Raw genomic sequence first — 26,278 nt, forward strand, 5'->3', positions numbered from 1 at the left:
ACAAGCAGGATCCCAACCGCTTTTGGTAGCGGCTGGCTCCAAATGGGTGCAGACCTCCACTCCACAAGCTGAATAACTGTTGTTAGATCAACAAGCCATCACTCCAAGTAAGGTGCCAGCAGTGCAAATTTATTAAGGCAAAGTGAAAGAGCGAGTGCTCTCCCTGACACGTTTCGCTCCGCGAACGGAGCTTGGTCACATGACGCGTCAGGAGTAGGCAGTGAATTAAATGGTCATTAAAAGCCCAAGCGCCTAAAGAAACAGGACGCAAGGGTATACAATAAAGCAGACAAGCATTAGCTGAGCAATATATCGACCATAGTTACTTGAATGTATAAAATATGAATGCAAAGAGACAAAAATCAAAGCATAGTGCGCGAGTACGATGGAAAAGGCCAAATGTCAAAATTATGTGAACAATCAAACTCAAAGCAAATTTAACATAGTGGAAAGTGTATCATAACCACCACATCATTCATAATAGAAAACCCCAAAATATCTATTTATCCTGTATAATCTCCCATAGTTTCAACAGAGAGAATACATTACGAGAATAAAAATCGGTTGCTAGTGCAAGATGAGGTTACTATATAGATTCAAATTTATAGGCCTAATACAAAAACCACTGTCTCAAAGATGCTTGAAAGCTAAAGTGCAAATGCTACAACAAACCATATATTAGAATGTAAAATACATGGAAAATAACTAGCGGTAGGAAAACTCAAGTGGAAACCTGCAAAAAAATGCATAAAAACACTAAAATTTGTACCATTAAACAGTAATCAATGATCATCCAAGAAAAAATGATATCACGAACAACAATAGTGTATATACATGCATATATCATGATCAAAAGGGAACAGTAATTCATTATTGATGGTTTAAAGAAAAGAAACATGTGTTACAAAAAATGATGTAATTCATCAAAAGCATTCAGCCCATTGGGAGATCTGGTATCAAGCAGTAAAATAAAGAATGCTTCTTTTTGGCGTAAGAGTTTCTCATGATCACCACGCCTGCCTGGATTAGCCACAGAGCACAACAATGTATATTTCAGATCTTTCAATTTTTTGTCGTGGACAGCTTTAAAGTGGCGAGCCACTGGGTAATTCATGTCTGAGTTGACTATGGCTCGGATGTGTTGCAGGATTAGTTGGTTCGCTTGCAACTTTGTGCTGCCTATATAAGAGAGAGAACATGTGCAGGTGAGCTGGTAAACTACATAATCGCTGCGACATGTCAGATGTTCCTTTATCGAAATAGCTCTCTCATTAAAAGCAGATGTATAATGCGTGGCGTTAACCGCAAAAGTACAGGCACGGCACAAAGTACATCTGTAAAAGACGGGTTTGTTGAGCCAAGTGGTTTTGGGTGAAAGTTCAGGCTGGGTTCTATCTAAAGAATCTTTCATTGAAGGAGCCCTCCTAAAAGTAATGGCCGGTGATTTAGGCAGAAAGGGACCAAGAATCACATCCGTTAGTACTATAGGCCACTCAGACCTGATGATCTTACTAAGCTTAGAGGTCTGGGAACAGTAAGTGGTGATGAACCTAGCAGTGCCCGAATTTACCGAGTCAGAGATCTTTCTGATTTTTGGGGTCAAAAGTGCCTCACGAGGACGAGCTAATGCCTTAGTTAACGCCCGATCTAAAACAGCTCGATTATAACCACGTCAAAGGAATCTTTCCCTAGATTCCAATAGGCACTGTTGTGTGGTATCTGGGCTACTGCAAATGCATTTGATACGTATGAACTCTCCCAAAGGAATGCTGTTTATAGTGTGTGGGGGATGGGTACTGCGGGCATGCAAGATGGAATTGCCCGCAGTACTTTTCCTGTGAAGTTTGGTCTGAATAGTGTTATGCTCAATGTAAACCAGGACATCCAGAAATTCAGCAGAGTTAGATGTAATATTAGCAGGGAACTTCAGGTTCCTATTGTTCACATTGATTTCATTAACGAATACAGCTGCTTGTTCTTGTGATCCCTTCCAGACGATAAAAATATCGTCAATGAATCTCCAATAATGAGCAAGGTGAGGAAGCCAATGTGCGTGAGTGAACCCCAGAACATGCTTCTCCCACCAGCCAACATGAGGTGGATTTTTCTTGTTTGTGATGAAAGACATCATATCTTCAAATCTATGATTGAAGTATCTGCATACATTCACTGGATCCAAAGAGCACAGTTCTCCGGGTGTCTTGAATTCGATATTTTCAATGTTTCCATTTGCCTCTCGTAGAAATTCAAGTAAGTCTTCCCAGCCATACTCAGCACAGCTGAGAGTGAGGAACCATGTGGGAGTTCCTAAGTTCCTCAGCATACATTTTAAGTCACCATGACGGCGGAACCAATACTCCTTAGTACCACGCTGACAAGCCATGAGATTAATCAGGTGAGAATCCAAAATACTGTCTTGCACATTGACTTTATCCATAAAGTCCCTTGCCGAGATATTTCGCAGTTGTACACGACTTTTCAAGATGTGGTTCACTGCATAAGACAATCCAGAGAGATCACTTTCAAACAGTAGATGAAACAAATAGGGAATGCATTGACGAAACCTAGGATCTTCTGCATACAATCGTAAAGTCCGGTATTCTGAAGCAGAAATTTGAACAGGTCGCTCATCATATCTTCCTCCTTGACCTGTGGGAAATAACTGTGGGAAACATCGAGCTTCCAACCTTTCCTCCCAAACACTAATGGGACTCCCTTTGGCTTGTTTCATTTGAAACAACTCAATAGCATTCCCCATGACTTCTTTAGAATGCAAAGGATGAACACTATAATGTTCATATATTTCTTCATTTCTAGAGGCATCTACTTTCTCTATTTGTCCAGCACACAAATCGCTGTCCTCTTCTTCACTTACTTCCTCTTCTGCAACACATACATTCTTGTAGTACTCATTGTTTTTTACCAAATACAATGTTGCCTTTTTGACTTTCCTAACATCCACTAAATCTTGCCAGATTTTCTTACTCTTTGTCGGAACCCCATTAACTATGATAACCAGAGGTTCCTCTTCCACTTTCTCTACTCCAATTGTATTAATGTTTTTCTTCAAATCTAAAAGCAAATAAACAACTCTTCCCTTTAATCCTCTCTGTAAATCTGATGGAGGCAATTTCCCTGTCTTTGGCTCCATTCGTACAATAGCCTGGAAGGGATGGACACTTTGATTCATAAGTATTTAAATCCTTCAATTCAGAAGGAATGTCAACCAATTCCAGATTATTATGAATCGCTCTAGCAGGCATCTGGTTTTGGTTTAATTTGTTAAAACAATAAGTACACATACGTTGGTCCGCTCCCAAATCAAAACAAATTTTCTACCATCAAGTATGTGGCAAAATCCTTCCATTCACTATTGTTTTCCATATCACTTTTTGCATATAAATCCGCTAACTTAGTCTGATTCTTATAATAAGTCCGTCGACAACACACACAAGTGAAATTAGGCCTCTCACTTGATTTCACCATAAACGTGGAAATTTCAAAGTGAAGCTTATCTGTACTGAAAATCTGTACACTCTCTTCCACATTACCTTCTTCTAGTGGGTCAATTTCAACATTGTTCTCTTTACCAGCAAAGTAACAGAACTCAATTTTTTGACAAATATTCTTCACATCTACTTCAGAACCATGCAAAAGAGCACTGCTTAATTGTTTAAGCATAATTGCTGGACTCTTAGCATAATACAACATTCTAACTAATTTCCTCACTTTAATATGATGCACTGCTAGCATCCTGAAATGATGAAAAACACTCTGGCATACTCTCCTGGAAAGACAAGCCAGTGAATGACCATGCAAACCTGTCACTTGTCTCACTCTGCACGGATCTAATTCTTGCAACAACTTTATTTTTTGTTTTAAACTTTTCTTATTAAATGTCCGTACAAAATCACAAAGCAAATTGATGGAATCCTGTCGCACACTGCAAATAGAACTACACTTCCAGGTGTACACTGGTCCCTTAGGACGTCTCCCTAAAACCTCATCACTTAACACCTCTTCTGCATCTGCAGACACAAGTTTTTCTTTTTCAACCGGACAACCATCTTTTACCTCATATGCTCGACCACTGGTGTCAACTGCATGCACCAAATCATTGTCCTGAAAGTAACTCTCCTCATTAAAAAATGCCTCTCAACTTGAACTATGCATCCGTTCTCCTGAGAAAACTTCACAAAAATTACTTCAATTAACTACTCTCTTCCATCTACTATTTGATTTGAAAACATAAATTACCTTGTTTAGTTTCCTAATTCTATTAATTACCGAAATAAATAACTTTCGGATAATTTCGAAAGCCTGATCAATAATTTTCTCTACATTTTTCTTTTTCTTATAAAATGCCACTTTCTGTTGGCCTTTCTTAAATGGTTTTAGCAAATTGACAATTATCCTGTTGCGTAACATTCGCCTACGAATGTCCCTGAATGTATTTTCCCTTCTACTGCCATGCACAGAGTTATCTCCTGCTCTAGCAGAAAATTTTTTGACGGGCCTTTCCTTTCCATTTAAATTGGCTCTCTTTTTCAGGACTAAAACTTGTTCTATAGTTATACTTTTGTTTCTACAAATGTTTCTAAGGAATGATTTTGTTCTCTTACCCGGAGCTTTCTTCGTGCGTTGACGAGATTTTATTGTAGAGGACTGCTGCAAGCATTTAGTAATCTGCTGTCTTTGACGTTTCGTAGCCTTTCGGATTCTATCCTTAGACGGCATTGTGTAATTTCTAAATAATCTGCAGTTGAATCTGTGGTAAAATATAATAAAAAATTTTATTAACCACTATTACCAAACAGTAAATCAATAACAGTAAGGATTTGATTCAGCAATGCCATAAAGATGATTCAGTGAAATCATCTTAATTTTACGGTGTTAGTTTTACAGGGCTTTCATGCAAATGACTGCCCACCCTGCAACAAAAAGCCCACATGAAACTTGACGCACGTTAAATTGTGTACTTACCTGCAATAATCCATATGCCAGTGTTTAGGTCCCTCCACCCTGCCCCTCCCCCTCCCCGCCTCCCTGCCCCACCGTAACTCCCTCCACGACCCGCGGCTGCTATCTTGCAACATGGTGCATCTTGTAAATCACTGCTGCATTATAAAAGTGACGCAACAGCAGCACAAAAGAGGCGCACAGCCATCATAAATCTGCCCTTAACACTTTAGATGATTGATTCAGGATCACGATAAGGTGTGGACTATCTAGAAGTTTGTTTGAGGTGAGGCCTACTCAGGGTTGCAGATGAAATTTAGGCTTGTTGAAGAGTACAGAGGTGATAATACATATACAAGCCTACCGATGAAGTGAATCATGTCCACTGCACTCTTGAACAAAGGTCAGACCTCCTCTATCTCCCTGAACACGACTAAACCTCATCTGCACAATATGATTCGTAATGTTAGGAAACACAAGTGATATAATTGAAAAACGTGCAAATATTTTTGCACATTTAACAATCACATCACCTGTATTTCTACACCTTAGTTATCTCATTGTGCAGATGTAGTCTACGTCCTATGTAGAAGCACACCCTATCAATACTTAAATTACCCAAGCACACATGGGAGCGTATTTGCAAGGACCTTGCTCCAGGGGCAATGTCTTAAATTAAAATGGGAAAAATTATATCAAAGGGACTCAAAGGCCTTGTAAATATGCCCCAAACAACCTATGAAACACTAGCAGTACATATCAAGAAACCTAATTGATTTCCAAAAACGTTTTTAAACCTTTTATGTAAAACAATTATATACCTACATTCATGGGGAACTGACTTAAAATGCCCTACTACACATGAAAACGTTTTTTAAGGCCCTTGCACCTTTTTTCCCATCACTTTTAACATGGCTATGTAACTCAAACAATCAAAATCAAAATTTGCCAAGCACACTTGGGGGCGTATTTACAAGGACCTTGCACCACGGGGAAAGTGACTACAAATGACTAAACACACATGGGGACGTATTTACAAGGCCCTTGAACCAGGGGGAAGTGACTTGAAATGGCCAAGCACACATGGGGACGTATTTACAAGGACCTTGCACCAGGGGGAAGTGACTTGAAATGGCCAAGCACACATGGGGACGTATTTACAAGGACCTTGCACCAGGGGGAAGTGACTTGAAATGGACAAGCACACATGAGAGCGTATTTACAAGGCCCTGGCCTTGCACCAGAGGGAAATGACTTGAAATGGCCAAGCACACATAACGGCGTATTTACAAAGAACTTGCACCAGAGAAAAGTGACTTAAAATTGCAAAGTACACATGAGGACATATTTAGAAGACCCTTTCCTCAGGGGGAAGTGACTTAAAATGACCAAGCACACATAGGGGTGTATTTACAAGGCCCTTGCACCACTTATGCATCACTTTTAACAAGTACACTGTGGAGCACCATGGGGCAAAAACAACACAGATGCATCATGCATCTGTTCCGCAAAAGCGACGCATTGCAGGAGTCACATCGCAAGTAAATAAATTCTCATAAATTTTAAAAGCATTCCTTTTCCTTAAAAACGATTTCCTAATCATAATTTGAAAACACAGCACAGCTCCTATGTACAACCACACCTTGTCAGTACTAATACTTTACATTATCTGCAATTACAATTTGTAAAAGAATGCAAAATCTTCTTTGAAAACATAATGCAAACACTTGACTCAAAACATAATTTTAAATGCACAGCTGGCTTTCTTATTTTCTCAAAAAAACATACTAGTCTCTATCTAAAATAAAGAAACGATATCTCACCTTAACAAATGCTTTTTGAATTTCAAAACAGTCTCAGAAACACACCAATTTTTCTTTAGCAGAACAAAAGGTATGCACTCTGGAGGCTGCAACCAAGAAAGGCACATAAATGCTGATATTCATCACACATATCTCTCATGTCAGCCAATCAAAACTCTTCCCTCACTTTTTTCAAATCAACACCCTTCCCCCCTCTGCCCTTTCTGCCCTTTTTCCATAGCAACTACCTCCTGCCAGACCTCTCATGTTTACAAGTTCACACAACAATGTTTCAAATGAACTTTGAACTCTCAGTACACCTGCTAATCCACTGCAATCTTTCATAAAATCAATTTTTATTAACCATTCAAATTACATCTTTCAAAGAACACATCCATGCACCCTAACTTTCTGTTTTCAGCAATGAAAATCCACCAATCACTGCTAATGAATCATTAGCACTCAAACTCCACAGTTTTTTTTCTTTACAAACTCCACTATTTCAACTGCCATTTCATTCCCACACTTCATCTGACTGCAGCAGAACCTCCTCTCGCCATGTTTTCTGTCTGGATTCTAGGACATAGCTACATTCACTGGGCTCACAGGTATACTGATAACAGAAATTTACACAACCTCAATTTACAAAATGTGGAAAACAAATGGATTGGGCAAAGAGGATTGAGATGTCACCAATTGATACCATTGGTGAAAACATTTTTGCATTTGCCAAACCCTGACCTCATAATAGTTCACTGTGGAGGAAATGATTTGGGCACTTTGACTGGGGTAGGTCTGGAAATGCTCTTAAAGGACACCTTTGAGCAATTGATGGCACTTTTTCCTCAAACTGCCTTGGTATATATGCCGATATATGCCAAAGACAAAAATGGAGGTGGTCCAATCAATTTTGTCCACAAATTGAAAAATCGAGGAAGCATGTAAATAAGTCTGTTTCAGCTTACATGAGAGACCATGGAATGGGCTGCATCTACAACAACAACTTGCGTTACTACATGCAAGATATCTACAGAGGAGATGGCGTGCACTTCTCAGATGAGGGGAACACAGTTTTCATACAAAATTTAAGACTGTGTATTGGTACCTACTTATAAGTACCTAGAACTTACACAGAACCCAAAAGCTCTTTTCAGAGCTACCTTAACTTTAATTACGCTTTAAAAATTTCGAATGTACCTTTTTTCACAAATTTTCACTTATGTTCGCTTCCCGGTTCGCTACCCGGTTCGCGTACCGGCAGCTAACCGCGCGAAAAATTAAAAAAAAATTCTTTTTTGTCGCTTATATGGGACTCCTCAGCCACCCTCAGAAAACCTAGGGGGTCAGGATACGTCTACCGTGCCCCCTTCTACCCATTCTGAACATTATTTACCCTCCATCTTGTATCTCAATTCTACCGAAACACAAAATGGAGGACTCCCGTAACGCTGCAGGTTCGCGTACCGGGGCACGCACTGAGAAGCGCTCGCTTAAAAAAGGTGGGAAAGTAATTTACAGAAAAACCACTGGAGACACTTTCACCAAATATACATTAGCTCAAACTACATACCAATCCCTACCATTTTCACAAATTTGGTTGGAATTCCATTTAGCCATTTAGCATGTAGACCTCTCTAAATTCCCTGAGGTAAATTACTTCACAAAACACATCGGAAGTGTTGGAATTGACAACCAATTAAAATGTTACTTTCATTTTCTACTTTTTTAACCTAACATTTGATTGATTATTACCTGAATATATATAAAGAAAGAGAGAAAAACACAGCCATTTTGACTACTACTTCCTGAAGTACATTGCAAGAACATTTTCACTGACAACTTAAACTTGTTTTTAAAAGGTAAGATGATATTTAAAAAATTTGACCGGAGAACTATGTTATACAATTTAAATTAATTTGGAAAACATTTTCAGATAGTTATATACTATCCCTCTGTAAGAGTTAGACATTGACAAAGGCGTGTTTATTATAATTATGGATTGATTTACGTTTCTGTGTTATAATTATGAATTTACTTAGGCTTTTTCGCAGGCACTTTTTAATAGTACTACTTCACGCCTGAAACCATACAGAGCCCATAGATAACTTCTCTGTTACAAACTCACAAGTACCTGTCTGAACCTAAAGCCAACATTGCCCTATCTCTACTGATATATATATTTTTTAGGCAAATTTCAGCACAAAAATGGAAGGAGAACAGAACTTTTCCTTTGAAATTGCCCTAGAGATAAAAAATGAGGAAATAATTGAAAGCATTGACTTGGAATTCATGGACGAATCACGAGACCAAGAACTTCTACAATGTGTAGAATCTGTGGATTTATTACTTCATTATGAGGACGATAAAATGTGGGAAGTTATGTTCACTCAACAAGAGGACATTTCGGACAGTCAAATGTTAGACAGTATATTAAATTTTGAAAAAGAATCAGAAGAATACATTTATATTTAATAATCGAAAATTGATTGAGTCTTTAATCATTTTTATATGTAATTCATAAACTAGTACCAAATTGATTATAATGTAAAGTCAGACTTATAGTATACTGTGCAACTTTTTTATGTTACTGCATTGTACCTACATTTTGCTACTTAAATAAAAAAAACAAAAAAAAACAACAAAACGAACAATCAATAAACATACAATATTTAAAAAGTCTATCATTCTTGTTTCCTTATAGTATGCTCCCCGGACCGCTTTCCGGTGCGCGTACCGGGCGCACCCCACGCAAAGAAAACTGAGTTTTTTGCCCCGCGGGGCCCTTTTAAAGCTTCCACATAAAACCTAGGGGGTCAGGGAGGATCTACTATGCCCCCTTATGGTCATTTCCCCCTTCGTTTTGGCCTCCTCTTGTCTCTCGATTCTACTGAGAGGCAAGATGGCGGCCGCTCCGGACTGTTTACAATGTTGACAGACACCGGAGAGCCAATCAGCTTCGCTTCGCAAAGTTCCGTTACGCGATAAGTACACAAACCGGAGCGCTACCCGGGACGCTGTCACAGATATATCTGTGTTTTAAAACGTTAATTTCTCAAAATCCACTGGAGCACATATATTGAGACCTAGCAAAGGCACATCGGGCTAACAGTCCATACAATTTTGCCAAGTTTCGTGCAAATCCATTCAGCCGTTCGAGCTAAAAGTGAGGCCAACCGCCCTATGGAAAAATGAATGAGAAAAACGCGTTTTGGGACCCCCTTTTTTCTCGGCCCCCCATTGACGAAACCCCCCCCAAATTTTCAGGGGCTGCTCAGAAACGAAATGTGCCATTTTCCTGAAAATTTCAGCCGATTCCGTCCACAAACGCCAAAGTTATTAGACATAGAATTTTCAAAAGTCCCAAAGACAAAAAATCCTAACTATATATACCTGCTGGCGACCGCCAGTAGGTAATATATATATATATATATATATATCTATTACCTACTGGCGGTTGCCAGTAGGTATATATAGTTAGGATTTTTTCTCTATGGGATTTTTGAAAATTCTATGTCTAATAACTTTGGCGTTTGTGCACGGAATTGGCTGACATTTTCAGGAAAATGGAACATTTTGTTTCTGAGAAGCCCCTGACAATTTGGGGGGGTTTCATCAAGGGGGGGCTGAGAAAAAAGGGGGGTCCCAAAACGCGTTTTTCCCATGTTAATTTCCATAGGGCGGTTGGCCTCACTTTTAGCTCGAACGGCTGAATGGATTTGCACGAAACTTGGCAAAATTGTAGGGACTGTTAGCCCGATGTGCCTTTGCTAGGTCTCAATATATGTGCTCCAGTGGATTTTGAGTAATTTAGGTTCAAATAAAGATATATATCTGGGCGGAGCCTAACCACACATCTGATCTGATTGGCTGTCAGCACTTCATCCAAGAAGTGCTGGCAGCCATCTTGGGACCAATATACATGATAGCACCTCATTAAAAAGCATTGTAGTTAATAGAGGGTTTTAGGACTTTAGTTACATTATAAATCATTTGTTGATGGTACCATACTCGTTTTAGGAATTGTGGTGGGTTCTAAGGTGGTTTTACCATGTGAAAAAACCTTCTGCTGTGATATCATGAATATTGTTTGAAAGAAAACTAATATCTCATGATTTTCCCACAGTGGTTTGGAAGGGGATCTATAAGCTAAACTGAAAGCATATTTTCTGTAAATTCACATTATCTTTCTCAGTCATGTGAAAATGAAGTCTGACATTCTCAGTAAAACATGTACATCCAACAAGGACAGAGACTGTCAGTTGATTTCTTTGTGTTCTACTGCAGCCTCCTAGAGTGTTCTAAAGAACAACTAGAGCGCTAACAGTCCTACTTATAACAAAGGTATGGCACACCTGAAGCCATCTTGATTGGAATAAAGTGGTAACTCTTAAAACATTTAATTTAAAAAGAAACAACAAGAGGGGGTATATTTTGCCATAGAAAGTATGATTAGTGCTGCAGAATGAAAAATTAGGGCACATTTTGAGTGACTTTTCAAATCCTCTTCTATTTCATTAAAACATTCTGACATGCAGTCTCCCAAAATGGCCACCAGAGACAAAAGAGGCCAAATGTAGCCCAAATATCACCCAGATGTAGCCCAAGTATAGCCCAATGACAGAATGTCCCAGAGTGTTCTAAAGAACAACTAGAGCGCTAACAGTCCTACTTATTACAAAGGTATAGCACACCTGGAGCCATCGTGATGGGAATAAAGTGGTAACTCTTAAAACATTTAATTTAAAAAGGAACAAAATGAGGGGGTATATTATGCAATAGAAGGTATTATTAGTGCTGCAGAAAGAAAAATTAGGGCACATTTTGAGTGACTTCTCAACCCCTCTTCTATTTAATTAAAAAATTCTGACATGCAGTCTCCCAAAATGGCCACCAGAGACAAAAAAGCCCAAATGTAGCCCAAATATCACCCAGATGTAGCCCAAGTATAGCCCAATGACAGAATGTCCCAGAGTGTTCTAAAGAACAACTAGAGCGCTAACAGTCTTACTTATGACAAAAGTATGGCACACCAGAAGCCATCTTGATTGGAATGAAGTGGTAAGTCTGAAAACACTCAATTTAAAAAGGAACAACATGAGGGGGTTAATTTTGCCATAGAAAGTATGATTAGTGCTTCAGAAAGAAAAATTAGGGATCATTTTGAGTGACTTCTCAAATCCTCTTCTATTTCATTAAAAAAATTCTGACATGCAGACTGAAACATGCACTTTGAATACCAGCAGCAGACGTCCCTGGTGAGCAGTAGCTTTACTACAGTGATCTAATGTGCAACTAGAGTGCTAACATTCAGAATTTATGGCAAATGTGTGACACATCTGAATGCCTTCTTGATGGAACCAAAGTAAACAAGCATTGAAAATGCAATAGATCTCGCCCTCGTTTAAGTTAAAGCCATTCTGTTTGTAATGAGGTGGCTTTTTAGCTTTGCTTTTATTAGTGTTTTTTCAACTTTCATGTAAATAACATGCATCTGTATGCATATAAGTATATGTATGCATGCATTTATGTTTGTATTTATATAGATATACAGATGATATATGTTTATATATGTATGTATATATATATATATTCACTGAAAAAACCATAGGCTATAGACCATATATAGTTAGGAATTAGCATTTACAAAACCTTGAAAATTCACTGAAAAAACCATAGGTTATAGACCATATATAGTTAGGAATTCGCATTTACAAAACCTTATTTTACTCACACAAAACCATTGAAATTCCATATATAGTTAGTTGCACTAACTATATATCGCGCACCCGCAATCCACTGCTGATGATGTCACATATTACATCATTCATGACATGGTCAGTGACATCACTGATGACATCACTGATGACATCTCAAATGACATCACTGATGACATCTCAAATGACATCACTGATGACATCACTGATGACATCTCATTTGACATTACTGATCACATCACTGATGATATCATTCATGTGATAATACGATGAACCTCTTCAGACTCTAATATAACCTTAGATACAATCAGTGTAAACAGACACTCACAGATTGTCACTCATCCATGGAGTTACTCACACACCTAGTCAGTCATGCAAAGAATCAATCACACCTCCATTTCCTCAACTATACAGTTATACAAACTTTACTTATTCAAACATATACTAACACATATTTACTCTCTTATACAATCCCTGATACAAGTTCACAATGATCCATACAGCCACTCACACATTCACTGGCTCTTATGCACAGTTATTTATATATGTCAACTCTCACATGTACTGTGTTTTACATATGTACTTACTTTGACATGTAGCACTGAGATATCCATTCACTCACCAATACACTCATGCACACAGTCAACCGCCCATACAGCTGTTTCCACATGCACTTTTGAAACCATACATCTAGTGAATCAACTGCTCACACATCTATGCACAGAGTCATACACCTCCCAGCCACCCACACACACTCAGTCTCCCATACAAATACTTGGGCAACCAATCAATAACCCATATAGTTACTCATATAGCTACTTATCAACACATGCAACAGTTTACAGAACAACAGACATAATGATGCACAAATTAAGACAGTTTAGTCACTAACCCATGCACTCAGTGAGACACATTTAATCACTCACTCATACAGTCAGTCATGCACCTACTAAATCCTTCATCCAGACACTTATACATCCACTCATTCTTCAATATGTAAGACATATTTTAACTTTACAGAAACATACAGTCACTGGATGTTGTCATCAGTGATGTCATCAGTGATGTCATTTGAGATGTCATCAGTGATGTCATCAGTGATGTCACTGACCATGTCATGAATGATGTAATATGTGACATCATCAGCAGTGGATTGCGGGTGCGCGATATATAGTTAGTGCAACTAACTATATATGGAATTTCAATGGTTTTGTGTGAGTAAAATAAGGTTTTGTAAATGCGAATTCCTAACTATATATGGTCTATAACCTATGGTTTTTTCAGTGAATTTTCAAGGTTTTGTAAATGCTAATTCCTAACTATATATGGTCTATAGCCTATGGTTTTTTCAGTGAATATATATATATATATATATATATATATATATTACCTACTGGCGGTCGCCAGTAGGTATATATAGTTAGGATTTTTTCCCTATGGGATTTCTGAAAATTCTATGTCTAATAACTTTGGCGTTTGTGGACGGAATTGGCTGAAATTTTCAGGAAAATGGCACATTTTGTTTCTGAGCAGCTCCTGGAAATTTGGGGGGGTTTCGGCAAGGGAGGGCTGAGATAAAAGGGGGGTCCCAAAACACGTTTTTCCCATGTTAATTTCCATAGGGCGGTTGGACTCACTTTTAGCTCGAACGGCTGAATGGATTTACACGAAACTTGGCAAAATTGTAGGGACTGTTAGCCCGATGTGCCTTTGCTAGGTCTCAATATATGTGCTTCAGTGGATTTTGAGAAATGAACGTTCAAAGTAAGATATATATCTGTAACAGCGCTCCGGGCAGCGATCCGGTTCGCGTACTTATCGCGTATCGGAACTTTGCGATGCGAAGCTGATTGGTTCTCCGGTGTCTGTCAACATTCTAAACAGTCCGGAGCGGCCGCCATCTTGTCTCTCGGTAGGATCGAGAGACAAGAGGAGGCCAAAACAAAGGAGGAAATTACCATAAGGGGGCATAGTAGATCCTCGTTGACCCCCTAGGTTTTATGTGGAGGTTTTAAAAGGGCCCAGCAGGGTCAAAAAAATATTTTTTTTTTTTTTTGCGCGATGAGCGCCTAGTACGCGAACCGGAAAGCGTTCTGGGCAGCGTACTATAAGGATAATAGAATGATACACTTTTCAAATACTGTATGTTAATTGTTTGTTGTTTTTGTTGTTTTTTTTGTTTTCTTTATTTTTAAAGTTTTTTTTTTTATTTTGATTGTTTTTCATAATTTATTAAACTTTCTAACATTTCAGTGTCTGAAATGTCATTATTTTCTTGAAATATTGTTTGCAATCTGTGAGGTTGTAAAATGTCCTCATTTTCAAGGAGGGCATCTACTGCTTGGACACATTGCAGCAGTTCTTTATCCAAGCTTTCATCCATAAATTCCATGTCAATTTGATCAATCAATTCTTGGCTGCTCTCTTGCAGGTCCATTTCAAAAGAAACTTGGTTTTCGCCTTCCATTTTGCCTGAAATTTAGATTAAAAAAATATATATCAGTAGAGATAGGGCACTGTTGGGATTAATTTTAGATAGGCAGTTTTTATCAGTGAATTTATCTTTTGGCAGTGTATAGCATCAGAGTGGAAATAGGACTATAAAAAAGTGTATGTGATTTAACCAAGACAAGCCTAAGTCCATTCATAACTATAACAGAGAAGTCTATCTAAATACATTACTACTACAGAGGGATAGTATATATCTATCAGAAAAAGTCTACCATATTAAGTTATAGTGCACAATATACTTCAGTTTTAAAAATAACAACTTACCTTTAGAAACAAGTTGAGGTGTTTGGTAGCTATTCAAATGTGATGTACAACAAGAAGTAGCAGTCAAAATGGCTGTGTTTTCTTCTCTTCCTTTATATATATTCAGGTATATAACCAATCAAATGTCAGGTAATAAAAGTAGAAAATGAAAGTAACATTTTCATTGGTTGTCAATTCCAACACTTCAGATGTGTTTTGTGAAGTAATTTACCTCACGGTACTTAGAGAGGTCTACAGGCTAAATGGCTAAATGAAATTTCAATCAAATTTGTGAGAATGAAAGGGATTGTTAAGTAGTATGAGCTAATCTATATTTGGTGAGAGTGTCTCTAGTCGTTTTTCTGTAAATTACTTTCCCACCTTTTTTTGGGACCGCTTCCCGGAAAGCGGTCCGGTCCGCGAACTAGGAGCGTAACGGGAGTCCACCATTTTGTGTTTCGGTCGAATCAAGGTATAAAATGGAGGGTAAATAATGTTCTGAATGGGTAGAAGGGGGCATGGTACAAGTATTTAGACCCCCTAGGTTTTCTGAGGGTGGCTGAGGAGGACCATATGTGCGAAGAAAAAACTTTTTTTTTTAAATTTTGCGCGGTTAGCTTCCAGTTCGCGTACCGGATAGCGCTCTTTGAGCGTAGTTTGTTGAAAATTACAGAAAAAAGTTAGAAAAAAAATAATAAAAGTGTGTGATCAGATGAAGGGTAGCTCTGAGAAGAGCTTTTGGGTTTATGGTACATTTAGGTACTTATAAGTAGGTACCAATGCACAGTCTTAAATTCAGAATGAAAATTCTGTTGCCCTCATCTGAGAAGTGAACTCCATCTCCTCTGTAGATATCTTGCATGTAGTAACGCAAGTTATTGTTGTAGAGGGAGCCCATTCCATGGTCTCTCATGAAAGCTGAAACAGATTTGTTTACATGCTTCCTCGCTTTCTCAATTTGTGGAGAAAATTGGTTGGACCACCTCCATTTCTGTCTTTGGCATATATTGGAATATACCAAGGCATTTTGAGGAAAAAGTGACATTAATTGCTCAAAGGTGTCCTTTAAAAGCATTTCCAGACCTACCCCTGTCAAAGTGCCCAAATCATTACCTCCACAGTGCACTATTAACAGGTCAGGTTTTGGCAAATGCATAAAGGTTTTCACCAATGGTATCAATTGGTGACATTTTAATCCTCTTTGGCCCAACCACTTAATTTCCACATCCTGTAAATTGAGGTTAGGTAAATTTCTGTTCTCAGCATACCTTTGAGCCCAGTGGATGTAACTATGTCCAACAATCCAGACCTTAAACATGGTGGGAGAAGGTTGTTCTGCAGTCAGATGAAGTGTGGTAATGAAAGGGCAGTTGAAACAGTAGGAGTTTGTAAAGAAAAAAAACTGTGGATTTCCAATGCTAATGAATCATTAGCAGTGATTGGTGCATTTCCATTTCTGAAAACAGAAAGTTAGGGTGCATGGCTGTGTTCTTTGAAAGATGTAATTTGAATGGTCAAGGAAGAAACATTTAATGAAAGATTGCACTGGATACGCAGGTGCACTGAGAGTTCAGAGTTCAATTGAAACATTGTTGTGTGAATTTGCAAACATGAGAGGTCTTCCAGGAGGTGGTTGCTATGGAAAAAAGGCAGAGAGGGCAGAGGGGGGGAAGGGTTTTGATTTGAAAAAAGTGAGGGAAGAGTTATGATTGGCTAATATGAGAGATATGTGAAATGAATATCTGTATTTCTGTGCTTTCAATAGCTGCAGCCTCTGGAGTGCATCCTTTTTCTTCTGCTGAAGACAATTTGGTGTATTTCTGAGACTGTTTTCAAAACTCAAAAAATATTTGCTAAGGTGAGAAAAGATTTATTTAATTTAGATAGAGAATAGTATGATTTAAGGAGAAAATGATGAAGAAAGCTGTGTTTTTAAAATGTGGTTTTGTCTCTAGTGATATACAAATAGAATTTGTTTCTTTGAGAAATTGTAATTGCATATTCGGTGTAGCATTCTGGCATGCAGTAACACAAGTTATTGTTGTATATGAAGCCCATTCCATGGTCTCTTATGTAAGCTGAAACAGATATGTTGTTTTTAAAAACGATTTTAGAAATCAATTACATTTCTGAATATGTACCTCTAGAGCTTCATAGGTTGTTTTGGGTTATATTTATAAGGCATTTGAGTGTCTTTGATGTTATTTTTTCCTTTTTAAATGGAAAGTGTTCCTCATGGGGCAAGTGTCTTGTAAATACGCTCCCACTTGTGCTTTGCAAATTTAGATTTTGATTATGGGAGTTACATAGCCATGTTAATAATGTCCAAACAATGGTGGTAGGGCATTCAAGAAAACGCTTTCATGTGTCTCTAGGACATTTTCAGTCATTTCCTCTTGAATACAGGTATACAATTGATTTATATGCTGTGTTTAAAAACGAATTTTGAAATCAATTACATTTCTGAATATGTACTACTAGAGCTTCATAGGTTGTTTGGGGTCATATTTATAAGGCATTTGAGTGTCTTTGATGTTATTTTTTCCTTTTTAAATGGAAAGTGTTCCTCATGGGGCAAGTGTCTTGTAAACAAAACAGGTGATGGACCGAATGTGACCCAGGGTGGTGTGGAGTGCAAAATAACGATGGATTTAGGCCCAGATCCTTGGACTGGGGTGAGTGTGTGACATTGATCCACATTCTGTCCATCACTTGTTGTGTTTGCAAGTGTCTTGTAAATACGCTCCCACTTGCGCTTGGCAAATTTAGATTTTGATTATGGGAGTTACATATCCATGTTAATAATGTCCAAACAATGGTGCTAGGGCATTCAAGAAAACGCTTTCATGTGTCTCAAGGACATTTTCAGTCATTTCCTCTTGATTACAGGTATACAATTGATTTATATGCTGTGTTTAAAAACGATTTTTGAATTCAATTACATTTCTGGATATGTACTGCTAGTGCTTCATAGGTTGTTTTGGGTCATATTTATAAGGCATTTGAGTGTCTTTGATGTTATGTTTTCCTTTTTAAATGGAAAGCGTTCCTCATGGGGCAAGTGTCTTGTAAATACGCTCCCACTTGCGCTTGGCAAATTTAGATTTTGATTATGGGAGTTACATAGCCATGTTAATAATGTCCAAACAATGGTGCTAGGGCATTCAAGAAAACGCTTTCATGTGTCTCAAGGACATTTTCAGTTATTTCCTCTTGAATACAGGTATACAATTGATTTATATGCTGTGTTTAAAAACGAATTTTGAAATCAATTACATTTCTGGATATGTACTGCTAGAGCTTCATAGGTTGTTTTGGGTCATATTTATAAGGCATTTGAGTGTCTTTGATGTTATGTTATCCTTTTTAAATGGAAAGCGTTCCTCATGGGGCAAGTGTCTTGTAAATACGCTCCCACTTGCGCTTGGCAAATTTAGATTTTGATTATGGGAGTTACATAGCCATGTTAATAATATCCCAAAAATGGTGCAAGGGCATTCCAGAAAACGCTTTCATGTGTCTCAAGGACATTTTCAGTCATTTCTTCATGAATGCAGGTATACAATTGATTTATATGCTGTGTTTAAAAACGATTATTTGAAAACAATTACATTTCTGGATATGTACTGCTAGTGCTTCATAGGTTGTTTTGGGTCATATTTATAAGGCATTTTAGTGTCTATTATGCTATTTTACCCTTTTTAAATGGAAAGCGTACCTCATGGGGCAAGTTTCTTGTAAATACGCTCCCACTTGCGGTTGGCAAATTTAGATTTTGATTATGGGAGTTACATAGGCATGTTAATAATTTCCCAAAAATGGTGTAAGGGCATAATCAAAATCTAAATTTGCCAACCGCAGGTGGGAGCGTATTTACAAGAAATTTGCACCATGAAGAACGCTTTCCATTTAAAAAGGGTAAAATAGCATAATAGACACTCAAATGCCTTATAAATATGACCCAAAACAACCTATGAAGCTCTAGCAGGACATATCCAGAAATGTAATTTATTTCAAATAATGACTTACTTCATTGGTAGGCCTTCACATGTATTTTCTCCTTTGTTTTCTTCAGTGAAAATCTTATCTGCAAACATGTGTTGGCCTCACCTCAAATAAACAAAACAGGTGATGGACCGAATGTGGATCAATGACACACATTCACCCCAGTCCAAAGATCTGGGTTTAAACAAACCTTTAGATAGGCCACACCTTATCGTCATCCTGAATTAATCATTTAAAATATTAGGGAGTGATTTATGATTGTTGTATGCCTGTTTTGTACCATTGTGTGTCATTATTGTGATGCAGTTGCTATGTTAAATAATAAGTAGGGCATTAAGTTTTAGATGACTGTTATTCATTTACTGTTTGGTAATAGTGGTTAATAACATTTTTTATTATATTTTTCCACAGGTTCAACTGCAGATCTTTTTTTAATTTGAAAAATGGCAACGAAAAATCGTATTAGAAAGGCTAGAAAACGTCAAAGACAGCAGGATGATGTTTTATTGCAGCAGTCCTCTTCCCCAAATACTTTTCAAAACACCAAGAAAGCTCCGGGTAAGAGCACAAAATCATTCTTAAGAAATATTTTTAGAAAAAAAAGTATTTATCCTAAAAATGTTTCAGTTCAGAAAAAGAAAAGTAATTTAAATGGAAAGGAAAGACCCATCAAAAATGTTACTGGTAGAGGAAGAGATAACTCTGTGCATGATAGTAGAAGGAAACAACAGTTTAGGGACATTCGAAATCGAATATTCCGTAACAGGATAATAGTTAATTTATTAAAAAATATTAAGAAATGCCAACAGAAAGCAGCATTTTATAAGAAGAAGAAAAATGTAGAGAAAATTATTGATCATGCTTTTGAAATTAAGCGAAAGTTGTTTATTTTGGTAATCAATAGAATTAGGAAACTAAGCAAGGTAATTTCTGATTTCAAAACAAAAAGTAGATGGAAGAGAGTAGTAAATCGTACTAACTTTTGTGAAGTTTTTTCCGGAGAATGGATGCATAGTTCAAGTTGTGAGGCATTTTTTAATGAGGAGAGTTATTTTCAGGATAATGATTTGCTGTTTGCAGTTGACACCAGTGGTCGAGCTTATGAAGTGAAGGATGGTTGTCCAGTTGAAAAAGAACAACTTGTGACAACAGAGACAGAAGAGGCGCTAAGTGATGAGGTTTTAGGAAGACGTCCTAAGGGTCCTGTGTACATTTGGAAGTGTAGTTCTATTTGCAGTGTGCGACAGGTTTCCATCAATTTGCTTTGTGATTTTATACGGACATTTAATAAGAAAAGTTTGAAGCAGAAAATGAAGTTGTTGCAAGATTTAGATCCTTGCAGAGTGAGACAAATGACAGGTTTGCGTGGTCATTCACTGGCTTGTCTTTCCAGGAGAGTATGCCAGAGTGTTTTTCATCATTTCAGGATGCTAGCAGTGCATCATAATAAAGTGAGAAAATTAGTGAGAATGTTGTATTATGCTAAGAGTCCAGCAATTATGCTTAAACAATTATGTGCTGCTCTTTTGCATGGTTCTGAAATAGATGTGAAGAATATTTGTGAAGAAATTGAGTTTTGTTACTTTGGTAGTAGAGATGAGAATGTTCAAATTGACCCAGAAGTAGAGGGTTATGTTGAAGATAATATACAGGTTTCTAGTACAGATAATTTTCAGAAGGAAATTGCCACGTTTCAGATGAAATCAAGTGAGAGGCCTAATTTCACTTGTGTATGTTGTCGACGCACTTATTATAAGAATCAGACTAAGTTAGTGGATTTATATGCAAAAACTGAAAGGGAAAATAACAGTGAATGGAAGGATTTTGCCACATACTTGATGGTAGAAAATTGTTTTGATTTGGGATCGGACCAACGTGTGTGTACTTATTGTTATAATAAATTAAAGCAAAACCAGATGCCTGCTAGGGCAGTTCATAATAATCTGGAATTGGTTGAGATTCCTTCAGAATTGAAGGATTTAAATACTTATGAATCTATTTTGATTCAAAGTGTCCATCCCTTCCAGGCTATTGTAAGAATGGAACCAAAGACAGGGAAGTTGCCTCCCACAGATTTACAGAGAGGATTAAAGGGAAGAGTTGTTTATTTGCCTCTAGATTTGAACAAAAACATTAACACAATTGGAGTACAAAAAGTGGAAGAGGAACCTCTGGTTATCTTGGTTAATGGGGTTCTGACAAAGAATAAGAAAATATGGCAAGATTTAGTGGATGTTAGGAAAGTCAAAAATGCAACTTTGTATTTGAAGAAAAATAATAAGTACTATAAGAATGTATATGTTGCAGAAGAGGAAGTAAGTGATGAAGAGGATAGCGTTTTGTGTGCTGGCTAAATTGAGAAAGTAGAGGCGTCTAATAGTGAAGAAATATATGAACATTATAGTGTTCATCCTTTGCATTCCAAGGAAGTCATGGGGAATGCTATTGAGTTGTTTCAAATGAAACAAGCCAAAGGGAGTCCCATTAGTGTTTGGGAGGAAAGTTTGGAAGCTCGGTGTTTCCCACAGCTATTTCCCACAGGTCGAGGAGGAAGATATGATGAGCGACCTCATCAAATTCCTGCGTTTGAATACCGGACTTTACGATTGTATGCAGAAGATCCTAGGTTTCGTCAATGCATTCCCTATTTGTTTCATCTCCTGTTTGAAAGCGATCTGTCTGGACTGTCATATGCAGTGAACCACATCTTAAAAAGTGGTATACAGATGCGAAACATCTCGGCAAGTGATTTTATGCATAAAGTCAATGTCCAAGACAGTATTTTGGATTCTCACTTAATTAATCTCATGGCGTGTCAGCGTGGTACTAATGAGTACTGGTACCGTCGTCATGGTGATTTAAAATGTATGTTGAGGAACTCCAACATGGTTCCTTACTCTGAGCTGTGCCGAGTATGGCTGGGAAGACTTACTTGAATTTCTACGAGAGGCAAATGGAAATATTGAAAACATTGATTTCAAGACACCTGGAGAACTGTGTTCTTTGGATCCAGTGAATGTATGCAGGTACTTCAATCATAGATTTGAAGCTATGATGTCTTTCATCACAAATAAGAAGAATCCACCTCTTGGAGAGGTGTTGGATTTCTTCTGGAGAAAGGAGTACCAAGCAAGAGGTGCTCCTCATATACATATGTTGTTGTGGATCAAGGATGCACCTAAATTTGGAACAGATCCGGATGACTTAGTGATGAATTTCATAGAACAGTATTCTACGTGTGCTGTTCCAAACGCAACGGAGAAGAAAAGCCTAAGAGAACAAGTTTTACGTTTCCAAAGCCATCGTTGTGGAAAGTACTGTCGTCGTAAATTCAGAAACAAGGACAAGTTCTACACCAAATGTCGTTTCAACTTTCCACGACCGGTGATTTCTAAAGGAAGAGTGAACAGTTTGATGTCTTCACTGCGACATAATGTGACGAGGAAATCACCCAAAAATACATACAATTTGAAAAGGAACGAAGAGTCCAAGTACATCAATGACTACAACCCAGTGATTTTGTCCATGTGGAATGCTAACATGGATATACAGTTTGTGGCTGACAACTGTATGGCTGTGGCTCGGTATGTGACATCTTACATCACCAAAAAAGAAAAGACAGAACTGAAGGGAATGTGGGAGGACATTTCCCATGAAAAGAGCCTCAGCAAGAAGTTGTACAGTTTCAGTCTGAAGATGTTGTCGCATCGAGAAATCGGAGCTTACGAATGTTCTGATCGATTGTCTTCAGCAAGTCTCTATGCCAAATCCAGGAGTATCGTTTGGGCGAGTCTTGGTCTTGCTGCAACGCGAAATCGAGTTCTAAAACCTGTCCGGGAAATTGAGTATTTGGCAGAAAAGGAACCAAACAGTACCGACATTTTGAAGACCAACATGTTGGATACATATTATCCAAATCGAAGCAGTCACCTTGAGAATGTTTGTCTATATGAGGTTCTACAAAATTATATTATTTATTTATTTATTTATTTTATTTATTTTTGTGTTTTATAGAGCGCGAACATGACCCGTGAGGGTATCAGAGCGCTTTACACGGTATACATTGTTGAGCAAACAAAGGATTAAGGTGCAGGGACAAATAGATCAAACATTACACGGTATACAATGTTGAGTAAAAAGATTAAGGTGCAGGGACAAACAGATCCACACGAATGGTTGCACTCATTGTCATAGACAGAAACAAAAGCAAGGTTCCAAATGTATTTGTCGTGGGTAGCTTTTGATATGTGAGGCGGTAGTCTTAGATTAGTCCCACTCAATGAGGAGGTTCTGGGCAGACCTTAGGCGAATAATTTACCCATGAGGAAGGTTTTCGTCTCAGTTTTGAAGCGTGCTAGAAGAGGGATTTTTCTGATGGAGGGTGGAAGAGAGTTCCAGATTCGTGGTGCTGCTCCGGTGAACGCCCTGTTATAAGTTCTTTTTTTTTTTAAGGAGGCAGGTTGAAGCAGTAGGTTTCCGGCAGACCTGGAGTTTCTGCTTCCTCCGGATATCACTAATTTCTGTGCCAGATAAGCAGGGGAGTATATTCAAGAGGAACATCAAAGAAGATATTGAGAAAGGAGTGTATGCTGTAATTGGAAGTGAGGGATGCCCGGTCAAGCAAAGAAAATGCCAATTAGTAAACCATCGAAAATTGAGTGGCGAATCTCCAGAAAAAAAGGAGTTTTTGTATTTAGCACTTTTGCAACTTTTCAAGCCTTGGCGTGCAGAAGAGGAACTGCTTGGAGATTTCCTCTGTTACGAAGACTCTTTCACTGCTGCTAAGGAGACCATAGAATGTCCTGCTTTTCCAAAATATCAAGAAATGCTAACTTTGGAAATTGAGCAGGAAGCAACGATTGCAGCCGAGATTGCCAGAGACAGTTCTCAGGACAGTCAGAGTTATGTTTCATTGAGTCAAGATCCACTTGGAGGACCTATTATCGAAAATGAAGCTGCCACTGCTATGAATGAAGTGGAAAGAGCCATGGCACATGCTCAGGAGGATTCAGTTAACTTAGAAGACTTGGAAAAACAACTCAACGTTGAGCAGAGGAAAATATATGATGAAGTTACCAAGCAAATTGAGCACGGATTAAGTCATGAGAAGAAAGAGTGCTCATGTACATCGTTGAAGCCTGTCCGACTGTACGTGAGTGGAGAAGCGGGAACTGGAAAAAGTTTCCTCATTAAAGCAATTTCTTGTTATTTGCAGGAAAGGACTGAGTCATCGCTGTCTTGTGTTGTCACCGCTCCTACTGAACTGGCAGCACATAACATTAAAGGTATTACTTTGCATCGTCTACTGATGCTGCCAGTAGAGCATGACAACAAATTACAATACCACAAGTTATCTGGGGATGCTTGCTGTGAAGTTTCAAGAGTCTTGAGGAAAATGAAACTACTTATCATTGACGAAGTAAGCATGGTTTCCAATGTCATGCTTGCCTTTGTGCATTTGAGAATGCAAGAAGTACTTAAAACTGAATATGATGTGTTATTTGGTGGCAAACACATCATTGTTTTCGGAGATCTTCTGCAGCTGACACCAGTAAAAGGTCAACCTGTGTTCAAAATACTCACGCATGAAGATACCAGGAAGTGCCTAGGGAGCATTGGCAACGTCAATATATGGTTAAACTTCAATTATGCTGAACTGCATGAAAATATGCGTCAGGCAAAGGATGAAGATTACAAGAATATTCTACAAGATATTAGAATTGGAAAAGTGACCGAGCATGGGAAAGAAGCTTTAAATGCACGATTACTGTCAAATTTATATCCCGAACAAGAGATTGCGCCTGAGAACATTTTTCAGAAAATTACTGAGAAGAAATCCGGAATATGTTTGATGCCAACTCTTGCAGAATGTGCTATCTTCAACAACAAAATGTTGAATTTAGAAAAGCAAGAGATTGTGAAACTTGAAGCTATTGACAAAATAGAGCATATGGGATCAACAATTATTTTGTCAGAGAATTTGAAATCAAAATTGGATTCATTAGAGAAGACTATATCTAAAACTGCGGGTTTTAAAAAGACTCTGAATGTGTGCTTAAATTGCCGAATCATTTTGAGAAGGAATTTACATGTTGAAAGAGGTCTGGTAAATGGATCAATGGGTAATGTTGTTGATTTTGAGAAATACAGAAATAGAGATGGAATAGAATTTTTAAAAATTAAATTTGATGGCATTGAGGAAGTACAGCTAATTGGTCGTTGTTCTGCTAGATTTTTGCTTGTTAACGACTTATATGTTCGCCGTTAACAGTTTCCTGTTTGCTTGGCATATGCGGTGACAATCCATAAATCGCAAGGTTTAAGTGTAGACAGTGCATTGGTGAATATTGGCAGTTCTGTGTTCAAGGAGGGTATGGCATATGTGGCATTGTCACGAGTTAGAACTTTATCGGGATTGTACTTGATTGACTGTGATGTCACAAACATTTGTGCGGATCTAGATTGTGTTAAGGAATACAATAGGTTAAGAAGAGAGTATGCGCCACATTTGCCTCAATATCCTTTGTTTGAGAAACGTGTGGTAGGCCGGAAACGTAGAAATATCAGTAATAGTAGGGAGGTTGTAGCAAAAAGACCAAAAGTCGATGAACCGAAATTTGTTAGCAGAAAGAAAGTGGATTGTGTTGAAGATGTTGTCGGTTTTCAATTTGAAAACAGTTCTGGTGTCAACTGCTATGCAAATGTAGTGGTTAATGTTCTCTTTTCACTAGAGAGTTTAAAAGAACAGATTCTCTTGAATTCAGAACAAATTTTATGCTGTTTGTTGAATTCTGTTTTCGAGAAATGTAGCACTGATCGAACAAAAGTAGAAAGTGTGTCTGAAGTTCGTTATCTGTTAGATGAATGTTCAGGTCAAACAGACTTCTCTGAAAATAATCAGCAAGACTGTCAGGAGTTTTTAATGTATATGCTTGATGTATTGCAAGATGAGGGTGTAGATGTAGATCATCTGTTTGGGCTTTCTTATCAGTGGCAGCATGACTGCGAGAACTGTATGGTATCAAGTACTACTAGTGTAGACTC

This window comes from Lissotriton vulgaris, chromosome 8 (genome assembly GCF_964263255.1).
Source record: "Lissotriton vulgaris chromosome 8, aLisVul1.2, whole genome shotgun sequence".
Lineage (NCBI taxonomy): Eukaryota > Metazoa > Chordata > Amphibia > Caudata > Salamandridae > Lissotriton > Lissotriton vulgaris.